Here is a 17,646-nt window from a genome sequence, read left to right as displayed (position 1 = left end):
ATATATATATATATATATATATATATATATATATATTCATATATAAATATTCATATATATATAAATATGAGTACATACATTTATATACATTAACATGTACTAAGTATATATGTGTGTATATATATTTATTTATTTATTTATTCATTCATTCATTTATGCGTATGATGGTGAGAATCTTGGCTTTTGTTGCAGCAACCCAATTTTCAATAGTGATACTTTTTACATCTAGAGGAAGCCAAACACCAAAATGGAAGTTAATACTGGACTTATTTTTCAAGATATTATGCTCACAACATGGATGGATGGAAGATATTTCTAATTCCCCGTCTTCGCTCCGCGATGGGGGACATAAAGAAAAACTGAGGTTTTCAATAAAAGTTCAGTTTTGTTTAGGTGGTTTGGATGAAATTTTTGAATATAATTACGTTTTGTTCCTGAAGATTAGTTAATGACGGAAATGTCTCGACTTTACTTACCTTTGGGAAATCCTCAGACAAACTGCAAGTCGACCCTGAGAGGCGAGGCGCATTACTTTCTGTTAGTGCTTCCTTCATACTGTTACTCTGTGACGTTATAAGCTCTCATAAATGATTTCTGATAAATAAATCAGTGCTCACACACGCACACTCACTGTCTGTCTACATTCAGATTCCTTTGCCCTCCGCACTCATTCCACTCTTGTGAATAAAACATCACCTAAATGCTTCTGTTGAAATGTTAGGATGTTTTATTCAAAACGGGGCAGAGCTCAGTCTTCTCTCCACATTAAGGACGGCTTGTCAACGGGTTTTGGGTGAAGTTGGTGGGGGTAAGGCGCCTAAGCACCCAAATGCTGCAGAGCATGATTTAAATGAATTAGTGATGGCACTGTCAGTGTAAAGTGTGAAAATGGTATAATGAAGCTGTTTCTTCTGATCTGCAGGAGCACAGGTGAATCCTCAGGTCAGTAACTAGCAGCACGGCTGCATCACATCCCTTTCGTACAATATGTCTTAACTTCCAACAATTGAAATCTCTAACCAGCCACTTGATGTTTTATTATCTTTTATTATAGTTTTTAAATAATAAATAAATCAAGTATTAGGCTTCTTTCTTGTAGTGCAAAAGATATCAAATGTAGTTTTAGCCATATGTTTTAAACAAAAAAAATATGTTATTAACTCTTAACAGTTTCTAGTCTTCTCACTTAATAAATGAACAGCAACAGAGCAGCAGTTTACACTGAAACACTTCACCCTCCAACCCTCTAGTGGGCGACTCCTTCAGCTTTAATGGAGAGCTGATACAAAATGAGTCTGTGGCTTTGACCAGAGGGTCTCGCAGTAAAACCACAAAACACAGCGTTCTTTTCACAGATCAGAGTATAGGTTTCTCTAAAGATGACCAACGCTTACTTTAACTTTGAAAAAAAAAACACTTTAGACGGAACACAGCGTTTTGCACATGCATCAGAATACGGCAACTCTACGGCAAGCCGGCTGTAGTTAGCTTGTAGCTTTGCTACTTAGCTCTCGAAGAAAATACTTTAACGCCACTTGTGCACAGTTTTCAGCTCCCAAAAAAGTAACGATTAAATCTGACAGCTCTGCTTTTACACTTGAACACCACTTATGCACAGTTTTCAACAAACAAAAGTAACGATTAAACTGACAACTCTGATTTTACATCAGACACAGCATTACTGCGGTTAGCCGGTAGAAGTCAGATCTATATCGTAGGCTAAATTTCTATCGTTTCTACCGTATACCGTTTATATCGCACATTCCTAGTTAAGGGGCACTTTTACTGAGTGAACTAATTACGTAAAATATTTTAGTTACAACAATCTGAGTTGCAGTTTATTGCTTGGCTGCAGCAGAACGGAACTTTTTTCAGTTTTATCCTGATGCATGCTCAATAATCCATCCATCCATCGTTTATCTTTTACCCACTTCTTCCATTTTGGGTCACGGGGGTCACAGGTGCCCATGTCCAGCAATCAATGTGTGAGGGGCGGGGTACACCCTGGACAGGTCGCAAGTCCGTCACAGGGCCACATAGAAATAAACGAGACAAACAACCATTCACTCTCTCACTCACACCTAGGGACAATTTAGGGTTACCAATCAGCCTAACATGCATGTTTTTGTCTGTGGGAGGAACCCGGAGAAAACCCACGCATGCACGGAGAGAACATGCAAACCACCCAGAAAGGCCTCCGGACCGGGATTTGAACTGGGAACCTGCTCGCTGAGAGACAGGAGCTCTACCAGTTGCGTCACCGTGCTGCCCACTCAGTAATCCAGGTAGAATTTTTTTTTTTTAAAGTTAAGTACGCTTAACTTTTTTTTTATTTTTCAGTTTTCACAATCAGAGTCTCAAACACTCAGTATTCATCCATCCATTGTCTTTACTCGATTCTTCCTTTTCAGGTGGTGGGGGTCACTGGTGCCCATACACAGCAGTCACTGTGTGAGAGGCGTGGGACACCTTGGACAGGTCTCCAGTCCATCACAGGGACACAGAGACAAACAACCATTCACTCAGTGAACTCACACTTAGGGGCAATTTAGAGTTACCAAACAGTCTAACATTCAATTCAATTCAGTTTATTTATATAGCGCCAAATCACAACAAAGTTGTCTCAGGGCACTTTACAGAAACATTCACATACATAAAACCCAATTAGTAAAGTTCTCTATCTAAGGAATCCAGCAGACAAGTTGAATCTTGGCTCCTTTGCAGTCTCCCATCCTGAGCAAGCACAGTGGCAACAGTGAAAAGGAAAAACTCCCTTTTAAAAGGAAGAAACCTCCAGCAGAACCAGGCTCAGGACAAGCGGCCATCTGCTTTGACCGGCTGGTTGAGAGGACAGGAAGGAGAGACAGACGAACAAAGAAAACATGCATGTTTTTGGTCTGTCGGAGGAACCTGGAGTACCCGGAGAAAACCCACACAGCACGAAGAGAACATACAAACTCCACCCAGAAAGGTCCCTGGCCAGGATTTGATCTGGTGACGTTCTCGCTGAGAGGCAACAGCTCTACCAATTGAGCCACTGTGCCACCTGATATTGAGTGCATGCATATTTGTCTCTTTATGTTTTTCATTTGGACAAATTTTAACATATACCGAGATGTCCAACATCACTTTTTTGCTGGGCTTGACTGTCACTGTGCCTGGCATGCAGGTGTTTCATCATGGATCATGCAAACACTGCACCAAAAATAATTGTACTTTTGAGACCAATTTAAAAAGAAAAATACAATTTAGTTATTAAAACATACAAAGTAAAATGTATGTTATAGGAAGCAGTGTAAAGTTTTTGGCAATATAAGATCAAATTGATCCCAAACTGAGAGGATCTGTGTATACTTTGTGTTTATGTACCTATGTTTCCTGGCGTCCTCAGTGTTCTTTCCACATGTAATTAGCTGCAGCTCCTGCCTCTGTTACTTGTTCATCATTGTCCTTCCCCAGGTGTTTGGGATTATTCCCTCATTGGTGTCCCTATAAGTTTGTCTTCTTGTTGTTCCCCTGTCCGTGAATTGTCCTGTCTATGTGTCATGCTCAGTCTCCCCCTGTGCCTCCTGGTCCATATATGTCAGTTTTGCTGCCACTAAGCCTTAGCTTTTTCCTAATAAATAGTATTCTTTATTGTGTGAATGCCTATAGGCATTCACACTACTGATATTCATTTTTTCTTCAGTAAGTTTTTCGGCATCTAACTACTCCCACAGTTTTTGTGCTATTTCAACAAATCATAAATCAAAATGTTCAGCTGTTTCAGGACATGACTGTATGACTTTTGGTATTGCTGCAACTTTAGATTTAGAGATATTTAGCTTTTTCTGCCATTTTTGTTCTCATTGAAAATGAATGTAGCTCATTTTACACCTTCACAACTTTCAATCCATTAACAACTTTGTACCAGTACTTTCACATTTAGACCTGGATAAGGTTTTTTCAGCTTCCTTGTGCAAAATTTTAAACAAAATTCAGATTGTTCAGCTAATTTCAGCTGTTTATTCAGTCGTTTTGTGCTCCTTTCAGCCTAATTCATCTTACTTGAACATTTTTGTGCTTCTTCAAACTTATTTAAGCTAATTTCAGCTTGTTCTGCTCCTTTCAGCTTATTTCTGCAAGTTTCAGCTATTTCAGCTAGCTGTTTTATGCTGATTTCATCTTTATCAGCCAATTCCACGTTTTTTGCAATCATTTAAACTTTTTTCATCCTAATTCAGCAAAAGCATGCTCTCCTGACTTCCTTCTAGTAATTTAACCTTCTTTCTGCTTGTTTTAGCTACTATTCTGCTGTTGAGAGCAAATTTCAGCTTTTCTCAGATAATTTCAACTTTATTGTGTTAATTTATGCCTACTTGAGCCTAATTGGGCACAATTAAGCTCCCTCAACTTCCTTTTGGAGATTAAAGCTTCTTTCTAGATTTATTTAGCTACTATTCAGCTGTTTTGAGCAAATTCCAGCTTTTCTCAAATAATCTCAACTTTATTGTGCTAATTTATGCCTATTCAGCCTTAGTGGGCACAATGAAGCTCACTCCACTTCCTTTTGGAAATTAAAGCTTCTTTCTAAATTTGTTTAGCTACAATTCAGCTGTTTCATAGAAAAACTATGATAACGCTGCCATTTTTAGAGGTATTCAGCTGAAATTTGGCATATTGGTAGCTGACAAGGATCCCTAATAGACTGACTGAAAATCAAAAATCCAAGATGGCCACCTTACCAAAAAAGGAAAACATACTATAAATCAGACAATTTTATTGAGCTGAAAAATGGTGTGATGATAACTGACGTTTCTCATCGAATGCCGCATCAAAATCAAAATTCCAAGATGGCCACCAGTGCTACTTTTTAATGGATTTAACTCGGCCATTGTTACACATACAGAGCTGAATTTTGGTGAGGTTATAGCTGAGAATGTTACCTATCACATAGTGAAGCCAAATCAAAAATCCAAGATGGCCACCTTAGCTAAAAAGGAAAAAAATACGATTATTGCAGGCCTTTTTAGAGCTATTCAGCTGAAATTTGGTATAGCGGTAGCTGAGAGCAAACCCAAACACACATTACTGTCAAATCAAAAGTTTATATTGGCAGCAGCCTGGCAGTCCATTACATTATTGTGCATGTTCTGCTTCCTTCTGGTATTTGAATATTCTTTCTGTAGTTTTAAGCTACTTTTCTACTATTTTCTTGACATTCTTAAGCAAGAAGCATTCACACTTGCATTTTCCCAGGAAATGCAAATTTTGTAGTTTTATCCTTGAGTTTTCCCAAGTTCTGTCTTCATCCTGGATTCAACAAAACACCAGATTGTAATACAAACCTTTGAATGCAGTTTACTGGTTGTACATGCCACAAAAATTGCCAAACTACATCAGATTGTCCTTCTAAAATTCTATCTCATCACAACCCAACCTTTTTAAAGAACATTTATGCATCCTACATGGACTGCGTAGCATCAAAACATTCATATCTGTAAAACTGTGATTGTCTCAGAACACAATGAAACTTTCTGAATCATCACAGAACGAAATGTAGCAGTGATGATGTTCAAATAGTGTTTTGATACAAGCTCCAACTTCGTGTTATGTATCATTCTGCTTTGGGAAGAGTGACAAGCTCTGAAGCCTTGGTATCATTTCTGTTTGTCTGCTGTGGTGACCCAGGAAGGGAAACAAGACTAGCTGAGACTGTCATCCAACTATTACTTTGAGAGAACTAATTAAATGTGTAAGATCTGTGTCTGAAACTTTGCCTTTAACTATCCTGATGCATGCTCAATAATCCAGGTAGAACAATCTAAAAAAGTTAAATATGGTCCTCTGGACATTCAAAAAAATAACAAAACAAAGCAAAAACAAAAAAAAAATGTAGAAACGTTTCGTCTCTCATCTGAGAGACTTCCTCAGTCTGAGGTGCTGTATTCAGCTCAGTCTCTTAAATAGCACCTTCTCAGAGTGGATCAACCAGTTTTGCTGCTGACAACCAAAACCAGCTGATCACATGCTCAAGAAGGACCATCAGCCTAACAATGGATCATTAGCACACTGATGGCTGTTTACTATTCACAGAGGGCTGAGTGATACTAGCAACCACAGCATTGTAAGAGGGGGACAATTGAACACGTAGGCCTCCACCCCTGTTTAATGATGGACGATTTCTTTTCACAAAGATGGCCTCCTTTACTCCTCTCTCAAACCATTGTTCCTCTCTATCCAGGATGTGCACATCTTCATCCCTGAAAGAGTGACCGCTGGCCTGGAGATGAGTGTAGACCGCAGAGTCCTGGCCTGATGATGTTGATCTTCTGTGCTGGTTCATCCTTTTGGCCAGTGGCTGTTTAGTTTCCCCGATGTAAGACTGATCACAGCCCTCCTGGCACTGAACAGCATACACAATATTACTCTGTTTGTGCCGGGGGACTGGATCTTTGGGATGAACCAGTCTTTGCCGTAATGTATTTTGGGGTTTAAAAGCCACTGGGACGTTATGTTTAGAAAATAAACGTCTCAGTTTCTCTGATACCCCCTCAACATATGGAATGACCACTGGTCTGGGTCTGGATTCGTCCTTTTCACCTGTTGGCTGACTGGGGTCCTGTTTGGGTTTCTTCTCTGCTTTCAGGAAGGCCCAGTTAGGATATTCACATTGCTCTAGAGCAGGGGTGGGCAATTATTTTTTTCCATAGGGCCACATGAGAAACAACAAATATTGTGGAGGGCTGGCACAAATGACTTTTTCATTCAACCTTTATTTAGACAGGTAAATCCCATTGAGCCTCGAGGACTCATTTACAAGAGAGACCTGATTTCAACTTACCTCAATACTGCATAATATTAGTATTTCATTATTAAAAGCAGTACATAGCACTCTTTTAACAAGCTGGTAAGAGTATTTGTTATGATTAAGCAACGAAAAAGCGAGGTTTCCTTACAAAAAATGTCATTTATTCAATTAAATTTCCCAGTACAATGGTAAACTGTTAACATTTTTACCATTTGTGACGTTATATTAATGATCATTTTCAGTCACATTCACCCCAAAACTAATTTTGAGTTTTATATACTGCTGGAAAAAGTTCTTAGCTTTGTAAATATATCACAATATCGTCTTTGTACTCCAAATATTATGAAACATCGTATAATAGTGATCGTCACTGAACTGTGATTTCGAGTCCCGGTTCTTTATGTGCCTACATTTGTAGTCTAAACATCTCATTTGGTGTTTTTCAGTTCTTTTTTCTTGTTTAGTGAGAGAAGTCAAGTCTCTGTTGGGCTTTAACGGAAATGTTAAAGTCAGGTTGAAGGTCTGTGGTGGAGATGTGAAGCAAAGCTGACATCATCAGTGAGAGAGGATCTATATCTGGATTTGGTTAACTTCATTTGTTTACATATGTATTTTGTAATTCCCCTTACGGGGGCCGGTGAGAGACAACCAAAGGGCCGCATGTGGCCCTGGGGCCATACAATGCCCAGGTCTGCTCTAGAGCCTGTCTTGTGTGGGATTTCTCCTTCTGCCTGGCTCCTGAGCTAGTGGGGACACTGTCTGCTCTGTGATACAGAGTCCTGATGACTCCTAACTTGTGCTCCAAAGGGTGATGGGACTCAAACTGCAAATACTGGTCTGTGTGGGTGGGTTTGCGGTACACCTCAGTTTGCAAATGTCCTCTGTCAGAGACTGAGACCTCACAGTCCAAGAAAGCCAACCTGCCATTTTTTTCATCTTCTCGTGTGAACTTGATGTATTTATCCACAGAGTTGATGTGGTAAGTAAAATGTTGGACTATAAGATTTAATTTTAACCCAGGTGTCGTCAACATACCTGAACCAATGACTTGGTGGTGTCCCTGAAAAGGACGTCAAGGCTCTCTTTTCTATCTCCTCCATGTACAGGTTGGCAACAATAGGAGAAACTGGAGACCCCATAGCACACCCATGTTTCTGCCTATAATATTGCTCCCCGTATGTGAAGTAGGTTGACTGCAGGCACAGTTTCAAGAGTTGACACAGTTGTTCTGTGGAAAGCGTGGTCCTGCTGCTCAGAGTGGTGTCTGATTTTTAATTTTAAACTGACCACCTCTACTGCATCATCAACAGGAATGCACGTAAAGAGTGATGTGACATCAAAAGAGACCATTGTTTCATCAATCTCCATGATGACATCCCTCACCTTATCCACAAAGTCTATGGTGTTCTGTATGTGGTGTTCTGAGCTGCCAACTAAAGGGATGAGTACAGATGCCAGATATTTGGAAACATTGTAAGTGACAGAATTAATCATGCTAACGATTGGTCTTAAAGGTACACCTTGTTTGTGGATTTTAGGTAAACCATACAGACTAGGTGTGGCCTCCCCTGGGTACAGTCTGTGGTACAGAAAACGGTCAATAGCCTTGTCCTGCTCCAAAATTTTCAGGCAATCTATCAATTTCTTCTTGTAACCGCTTCCTGGATCTCTTTTCAGAGGTTCATAAGTGTTTAAGTCACTAAGGAGTGTCATAACTTTCTCATGATAGTCTTTCTGGTTCAAAATCACTGTGCACCTTCCTTTGTCTGCTGGGAGAATGATGATGTTTTTGTCCTTGCTAAGAGTGGTGAGTGCATCCTTCTCCTCTCTACTGATGTTGGAAGGTGGTGGTTTGGCATTGCTGAGGCAGGATGAAACTTTGATTCTGAGTTGTTCTGCTTCACCCTCTTTAATTGTGTTGTTGCGGATGGCTGACTCAGTAGCTGTGATCATCTCCACCAGAGGAATTCTACTTGGTGCACTTGGTGGTCTACTTGGTGTTTTTTTTTTTTTTGAATGTCCAGAGGACCAGATTTACCTTTTTTTTATTTGCCTTTAACTGTTAAAATTAACTCTGTCAGTGAAATATCAAATAAACCACTGAATGTATTATCATGAAACATCCAGAAAGTAATCATTAGGCTGACATCTACAGTTGATTAACTTTTGGACTCACCACAACGCAAGGCGGCTGCTTCAATCATATGACCTTTGAAAGTACAAACTTGGCTAAAACATAGATGATTTTACAAATATTAAGCTATAATCTAGTCTAGTAGCAATTATTAGTAGTTGATAGTAAAGATTAATATGACACTGTTCTGTTGCTGTCTCCTTGCACCTCTGTGTTTCCCGTGTCATCATTCACACCTGATCCTAATCTTAATCACTCAGGTGATTAAGACAACCCCTCTTGTCTTATTTGTGATAGTAAAAGGCTATTCTGTTCACTCTTTTGGTCCTGGCATTGACTAACTTTCTACCTAACGAAGCTCATTCTTTAACCCCTCCACGGTGTCCTCGGTCTGGTCTTCTCTTTTCCCCTGAGTAAGTTTTGCTGCCCCGTCAGCATTTTTATTTTGCTCAATAAATTATTGCTAATTTTTCTTCTCCTGAGTCCTAATGCCTCGGCCTGCAATTAGATTTGACACCCAACACCAGATTGTAACAGAATGCTGGGACCAAAAACTGAACCCAGCAGGCTGCAGGTCCCTTACGGAGTTGGACTCCCAAGACCGTCAATGGCTCCACCCGCAATTTCATCAACATCATGGCCACCTCCAGTGATCCATGGGAGAGAATTGTGGTCATAGAGGACTTAATTCAAGTATATTCTCAGTCAGAGGATCTGGGATTCTTACCAGGCGTGTGTGAGCTGTTCGAAAGAATGTGGATGGAGAGACGTGCGCTGCGCTCCCTCTTCTTGCAGCCAGCCGCCCTGGCTTCCGCCCAGCCTGACACTCTGACATGGTGGTCTGTCCCTTTGTTTGTTTTCTTTGCATTTCCTTGTATTTTGTCATTCTTATGTTTTGTCTCTGTTCTCGTCATTTTCTCACTCACTCCTAAGTCTGCCTCTCCAACCTTTAATCATTCACACTTGTCCCTAATCAGCTACCTGTCCAGATGCACTCATCATCTCTCTCTCTCTCTCGCTCAGCCTTACTTAAACCTCTCATTTTCACTACGTAAGCGTCCGGTCATTGTTCTATATTCACACATACATCTATCCGATGATCTGCTCTGCCCGTTTATTCTGATGTCCTGTTCCTGCTCGCTTTATGCTTGAGCAAGTTTTGCTGCCTCGACAGCCTTTGGTTTTTGTGTTTTAATATATATATTTTTTAAACTTTAAACTCTTGTTCCACTTGCCTGCCTGCCAATGGGTCTAAAAACTGAGGACTGGGATACTCTCAACTCGTCTTCAGGCGAGAATCACCCTGCAGACTCTCCTGGCCGCCATTCTCACGAAAACGTAAAAAGAGCTGGCGACAGAACTGATCTGGTTCTGCTGAACTCCAGCATCTCCCTCCCCGAGTCTCCCAAGACGCACGATGGGGAGCTGTGGAGAATTTCAAGTGGGGGTGGGGGGAGAGCCCCCGATCACCAGCAGGACGATCGGGCTCTCATGCTCCAGGGGAGGAGCTGTGGAAAAATTTTAAGGGGGTGGGGGGCGAGCCCCCAATCGCCAGCAGGATAATCTTGCTCTCATGTTCCAGAGGTCCTTGCTCCTCCAGAGGTCCTCACTCCTCCAGAAGCTTTCACTCCTCCAGAAGCCGTCACTCCTCCAGAGGCCCTCACTCTGCCTATTGCTGAAACCCTTGCTCTTCCAGAGGTCCTCGCTCTACCTGCTGCTAAGGCCCTCGCTCTTCCAGAGATCCTCACTCCTCTTGAGATCCTCGCTCCACCTGCTACTAAGGCCCTCGCTCTTCCAGAGGTCCTCACTCCTCCAGAGATCATCGCTCCTCCTGCGGGTCCAGCTACAGCAATGCCTCCTGCTGTCCCTGAGGCAGCAACGTCTTCTTATCCGACAAAGCAGACAAACAGGCCTCATCCAACGAAGCAGATGAGCCAACCTCATCTGACGAAGCAAACAAGCCGGCCTCATCCGACGAAGCAGATGAGTCGGCCTCATCTGACGAAGCAGCCAAGCTAGCCTCAGGTGATGCAGACAGACGCATTGATGCAGATAGTTGCTTTGATGCAGACAGGCACCTCGATGCAGACAGACGCCTCGACGTAGACAGACCCCTTGATGCTGTAAGAGGTTATTGCACTCGCTGCAGCACCTGGGGTGGCAATGCCCACTGCAGCACCTGAAGTGGTGATGTCCACATCAGCTAAACCCTCACTGGTTTCTACACCAGCCAAAATCTTGCTGGTTTCAAAGTCAGTCACTTTATTGTCAAAAACTGCAATATGTACAGGACATATACAGGATTGAAATTACATTCCTCTCAGACCCCGGTGCAACAAAACCATTTAACATTACAACATTTAATAAACATAAGCATAAAATGAAATAATGAAAGCATGATACTGTCTTAAATTGTACTATAGCGGTATAAAAAATATTTTAAAAAGTATATCTATAAAAATAAAATGAAGTGAAGGTCCTGACATTGATATTTGTAGTGAGTGGCAAAGCAGCATATGAAATGAATGTACGCAGTGTATGTATGAAGTCCTTGATATTGGTGTAGGTAAAGTGACATATGCAATAAAGCTAGTAAAAATATATATATCAACGGTAGTGTAATATAAGCAGCAGTGTGAATGTAAACAGTAGTGCAAATGTAAACAGCAGTGCAAATGTAAACAGTACTGCAAATGTAAACAGTGGTATGAATATGAACAGTAGTTTGAATAAGAACAGTCGTATGAATATAAACAGTAGTTTGAATATCAACAGTAGTTTGAATATTAACAGTAGTGCAAATGTAAACAGTAGTGCAAATTGAATGAGCACACGAGTGTGTGTTGAGTGTATAACCCGTTTTTTTAATGATGCAGAGTTCAGTGTTAAAACGTTTTTGTCTGTGTGGAAATGTGTGAAAGTTTTGGGTGTTAAGGCGGTACAAGAAGTAGGGGAGACAGAGCAGGCAGAGAGTTCAGCATCCTGACTGCCTGATGAACAGAGCTGTCTCTCAGTCTGCTAGTTCAAGCATGGAGACTCCGCAGTCTCCTCCCTGATGGCAGCAGGCTGAAAGAGCTGTGTAGTTGGTGTGTGGGATCACCCGCCATGCAGAGGGCTTTCCGAGTGAGGCGGGTACTGTGTAAGTCATGTAGTGAGGGGAAGGAGGTGCCGACGATCTTCTCAACTGCTCTCACGATGCGCTGAAGTGTCTTGCGGCAGGATGCAGTACATGCACCGAATCACACCGTGATGCAGCTGGTCAGGACACTCTCTATGGCACCCCTGTAGAAGGTGCACATGATGGGGGTTTGAGCTCCAGCTCTTTTCAGCTTGCGGAGAAAGTAGAGGCGCTGGTGAGCCTTTTTGGCCAGTGATGCAGTTTTTTTACTCCAGGACAGGTCCTCTGAGACTTGCACTCCCAGAAGCTTGGTGCTGCACACTCTCTCCACAGTAGTGCCATTGATGGTCAGAGGAGCATGCTGGGCATGAATCTTTCTGAAGTCCACAACAATATCCTTTGTCTTATCCACGTTCAGAGAGAGTTGTTGTGTCCGCACCACAAGGCCAGGCAGCTCACCTCGTTCCTGCAGTCTGTCTCATCATTGTTGCTGATGAGACCCACCACAGTCGTATCATCCGCAAACTTGACAAAGTAGTTGGAGCTGTATGATGGTGTGCAGTCGTGTGTTAGAAGGGTGAATAGAAGTGGGTTCAGCACGCATCCTTGGGGGCCCCTGTATTCACTGTGATGGTGCTGAATGTGTTACTGCCGACCCGTACTGCCTTTGGTCTCCCGGTCAGGAAGTCTAGCAGCCAGTTACACAATGAGGTGTTCAGCCCCAGACTGTCCAGTTTAAGGATGAGCTGTTGGGGAATGATGGTGATGAATGCCGAGCTGAAGTCAAGGAACAGCATTCTGACATAAGAGTCCTTAGTGTCCAGATGTGTGAGGGCTGTGTGGAGGGCAGAGGAGATGGCGTCGTCGGTCGAACGATTTGGCTGATATGCAAACTGGAAGGGATCCAGGGAGGCAGGAAGGACAGAGTTGATGTGTTTCATGACTAGCCATTCGAAGCACTTCATCAGGATGGGGGTGAGTGCCACCGGACGATAGCCATTGAGGCAGGAGGGCGATGCCTTCTTTGGGACAGGGATGATGGTGGTGGCTTTGAAACAGATGGGGACAATGGTCTGACTCAGCGAGATGTTAAAGATATCCGTGAAGACCGCTGCAAGTTCCACTGCACAGTCCTTCAGCACATGACCAGGTATGTTGTCAGGACCAGAAGCTTTTTGAGCGTTGATCTTGATGAATGATTGCCTTACACTGTCCTGGAGCACCTGGTCATCGGGAGAGGGGGAGAGTTTCTGTGCAGGTGTGCTGTTACATGCTTCAAACCGAGCAAAGATGTCATTCAGCTCATTCAGTGTAGAGGTTGTGCTGTCACAGGTTTGTGGGGCTGGCTTGTAGTTTGTGATGGTCTGTATTCCCTGCCACAGACTCCGTGTATCCTTGCTGTCACTGAAGTGATGAGCTATCTTCCTGGAATACTGCTTCTTGGCTTTTCTGATGCCCCAGGACAGGTAGTTTCTGGTTGCCCTCAGGCCCACCTGATCTCCTGCTGTGAAGGTGGCGTTTCTGGCTCTCAGGAGTCTGTAGACCTCTGCTGTCAGCCATGGCTTCTGATTTGCCCGAACAATGATGGTCTTGAAGTCAGTTACATCATCAATACACTTGGTGATGTATGAGCATACAGTATCTGAGTACTCTTGAATATCTGTGTTGTTGTTTTTGGTAGCAGCTTCTTTGAACATATTCCAATCTGTGGTGTTGAAACAGTCTTGAAGTGCTTCTGAAGATCCCTCTGGCCACACTCGTACCTGTTTGCAGACTGGTTTGGTGACTTTAACTAGTGGTCTGTATGCTGGCATTAGCATAACACTGATGTGATCAGAGGTGCCGATGTGGGGAGGGGAAGGGCCTTGTAGGCTCCTTTCATGGTGGTGTAAACTTGGTCCAGTGTATTGTTTCCTCTTGTTGGAAAGTCTGTGTTTGTATGTCTTTGGAAACACATTTTTTAGATCAGCATGGTTAAAATCGCCAGCCAAGATGAGAAAAGCATCAGAGTGGGCTGTCTGCTGCTCACTGATGTGCAGATACAGTTCATTTAGTGCCTCACTTCTATTTTTGTTGCTGGAGCTTGTGGGTATATAAACAGGGACGATTATAACAGCTGTAAATTCCCTTGGTAAATAGAATGGTCGGCCTTTAATAACCACAAATTCCACTAAAAGTGAGCAGTGTTTGTAGACCACAGCAGCATCACGACACCAATCATTGTTGATATAAACACAGAGCCCCCCGCCGTGGGTCTTACCTCCCTCAATGAGAGTTCTGTCCGCTCTGTAGCATGTTAGCTGCTCGAGCTGAATAGCATGGTCCAGAACGTTGATATTAAGCAATTTTTCCGTGAATACAAAAACACAACAGGCTCTCACAGTCTTCTGTGTTGTTCGTAGTAGGCGTATAAAATCCAATTTATTGTCCAAAGAGCGTACGTTAGCCAAAACCATGGATGGGACGGCCAGCTTGTGTGAGCTAGCTGCTAGCCTAGCTTGGATACCTCCGCGCTTACCCCACTTCTGCTTCCTGTCGCGCCGCTTATGGCGCTTCCACTGTGGGCGTGATGAAGGAGTGAGGGTCGGTGATGGTACCGGCTTCCAGAGCAGGCCGCAGTCACGTAACTCTTCTTTGAGTTTGTTGTTTATTCCTAAAAGTGTGTTTTTTCTAACATCAAGCAGGAACTCACGGCTATACTTGCGTTTTAGGACATGTAGACATGACGAAGACGTACAAGCACTTCCAGCTTGTAGGACAAAGAAGACAAAAACACTGTTTTGTCAGGAGGGAGAGAGGCCCCAGCGTGTGTGCGCGCCACCATCTTGGAGTCCCACACCAGCTAAAACCACACTGGTTTCCACACCAGCTAAAACCATGCTAGTTTCCACACCACCTAAGGACTTTGAGGTCTCCCTGTCAATGTCTGCTCCTGGGGTCTCATCGCCCACTGTGGGCTCTTCGGCCTCTTCACCAGATGCAGGATCACTGGCCTGTTCACCTGTCTTCGGCCTGAGTCAGGGAGGGTCCAGGTAGACACAATCCCAAAGAAGCAATGGATGGTCCCCTGGCCGACTGCTTGAACACCTGTCTCTCCCTGGATGGTCTCCTGGCCATCCACCTGGATGCCTGCCCCATGCTGGTTGGTTTCCTAGTCATACCTGGACTCTTGGACTTGGGTGTTCCTTCCCCTTTTTCAGTTTCCCCAGGTTTCCACCTGTCGGATTTCGTTTTTCCTGCTCCCATCCTTGGAGTAATTCTCCTCGGACCCGCCGTCCTGTCTCTTCCCCCCTCCCTCCCTAGTTATGTGGAGGGCTCGCTTTGGAGGTGTCAGTCAGGTGCCACCCTTGAGTGGGGGTTATGACACGGTTCTGTTGCCATCTCCCTGCACCTCTGTGTTTCCCGTGTCATCATTCACAGCTGATCCTAATCACTACAAGTGTTTCCCCTCTCATCTAATTTGTGATAGTATAAGGCTGTTCACTCTTTTGGTGTTCCGGCATTTTTTAACTTACTGCCTAATAAAGCTCATTCTCCATTCCTTCCATTGTGTCCTTGGTCTGGTCTTCGCGTTTCTCCTGAGTAAGTTTTCCTGCCTGTCAGCACTTTTATTTTGCTCAATAAATTATTGTTAATTTTTCTACTCCTGGCCTGCACTTGGGTTCGACACCCAACACCATATCGTAACATAATATATAGTTTCAGCACAACACATTCCAAAAAATCTTTGCTTAAAACTTTGGGCTTAACTGTTGTAAAATTTGAGGTATCCAGTAGCATTTTGTAATTATACCAAAAAACAAAACAAAAAAAACACCCCCACATGAAATAATCACAAAAGAAACATAATACACAAATTTGATTTAAAAAAAAAAAAGAAAAGAAAAAAAGACAAATATGCTCATGCACAAGGTAGGGAGTACTACATTCACTACTAATTGAATTCAGTTTATGTATATAGTGCCAAGTCACAACAGAAGTCATCTCAGGGCACTGAATAGAAACATTACAGTATGTATACATACATACACATCTAATCATACATATACATATGCAAATGCACACCCACACACCCACACTCACCATATGTGTGTGTGTGGGTGTGTGTGTGTGTGTGTGTGTGTGTGTGGTGCACTTGAAGTGGACTAGTAGGGAACAGGCACTAACATCTATTAGGTTCCGCCAAGAGTAATGATATCACACTCACTGAATACTGAACTGATTATTTTATTGCTTTCCAACAAGCATTTAGAAACAAACTTTATTTACAAATGTAGAAAATAAAATACAAGCAAAATTAAATAGAGCTCTTCCCCCTTTATGAAAAAAAAAAAGTTCAGTTCTTTAGTAATGTTACTACCCGGGTAGTGTTGTATATGGAATCTTCTCTGTAACCCAAGATGGATTTTCCAGATTGTGAAGGTTCTTCTGTGAAAGGATGTCCCGGCTGGCCACACCGTTTACACCTGTCCACAGTTCGCATGGGCTCGGCTCGCCATCACGATCAAAGAATCCAGAATCACTATAAAACCAATCTGCATAAAGTGCAGTAATTAAATCATTCTGTTCCTGTTCAACTATAAGATTCCATGTCCTTTCTCAAGAATACAAATCATTCATATATTTCTCCTTTTAGTTTTTAGCTTAATTAGTTTAAGTTTATGGTGAACTACCATGAAATGCAATAAACAGTAGTTAACTGTTAAGTATTTTTAGTGTTAAACCAACAAAATACATTGACAACTTAAATATGCAGTGCATGACTTGTAATTTAATCAACATCAATGCTAGACTGCATAACATATCAGGCAAATTAAACATTTTACATTTCTTTTGCTTTTAAAATGTTGATTAATGAATTTATAACACTTCAGCATTTATTGTTTTAACCTAAAACAACGTATAATAGCTTTAACATGGCTTACTATGAACTGCATGTATTTTAATGAACCAATATGATTTAGAATACAAAAAAAAAATAATAATAATTTTGTCATTGCAGAGCTAATTCTAACCTTGTAAAATGACACAGGCCTTTAGCATTAGCACCTGTGGTTAGTGCTAGCATTAGCTTGGTTAGCATTTTTATTCTTATTTCTGTCAGTACAATGATGTAAAACACATCAAAGCAATTAGCACATTAGAACAAAGTTCAACAAACTCCCAATTGGTTTATTTAGAGACATATCTCAGTATCTGGCAGTTTAATATTTAACTTATCTATACATTAGCTGCAAGCTAAGTGAGCTTAACTGAGTTATTCACTCACCGGGATTTCCACAAGCTATTACCCAACAAGCGGTCACCTCAGTCTCTCACTGGGATTCCACAGATAATTCTCAAAGAGTGGTCACTTCTGTCACTCATAGACAGGTTGTAAGGTCCACAGTTTGGTTGGTAAATGCATGTGTAAAGAGCATGTCCCAGAATATAGGGAAAAATGACCAAACTATTTTGGTTAAATTCAGCTCGGTAAAAACTGAGTGCCCTCTGTTGGACCTTCCCGGTATTACAACCTAAATTACCGATGGGTTTAGTGGCCCAATGTTTCATGTGGGTTTTATATATATATATATATATATATATATATATATATATATATAT

The sequence above is a fragment of the Nematolebias whitei genome, chromosome 4 (genome assembly GCF_014905685.2).
Source record: "Nematolebias whitei isolate Nwh7 chromosome 4, NemWhi1, whole genome shotgun sequence".
NCBI lineage: Eukaryota > Metazoa > Chordata > Actinopteri > Cyprinodontiformes > Rivulidae > Nematolebias > Nematolebias whitei.
This window is presented reverse-complemented; position numbering follows the sequence as displayed.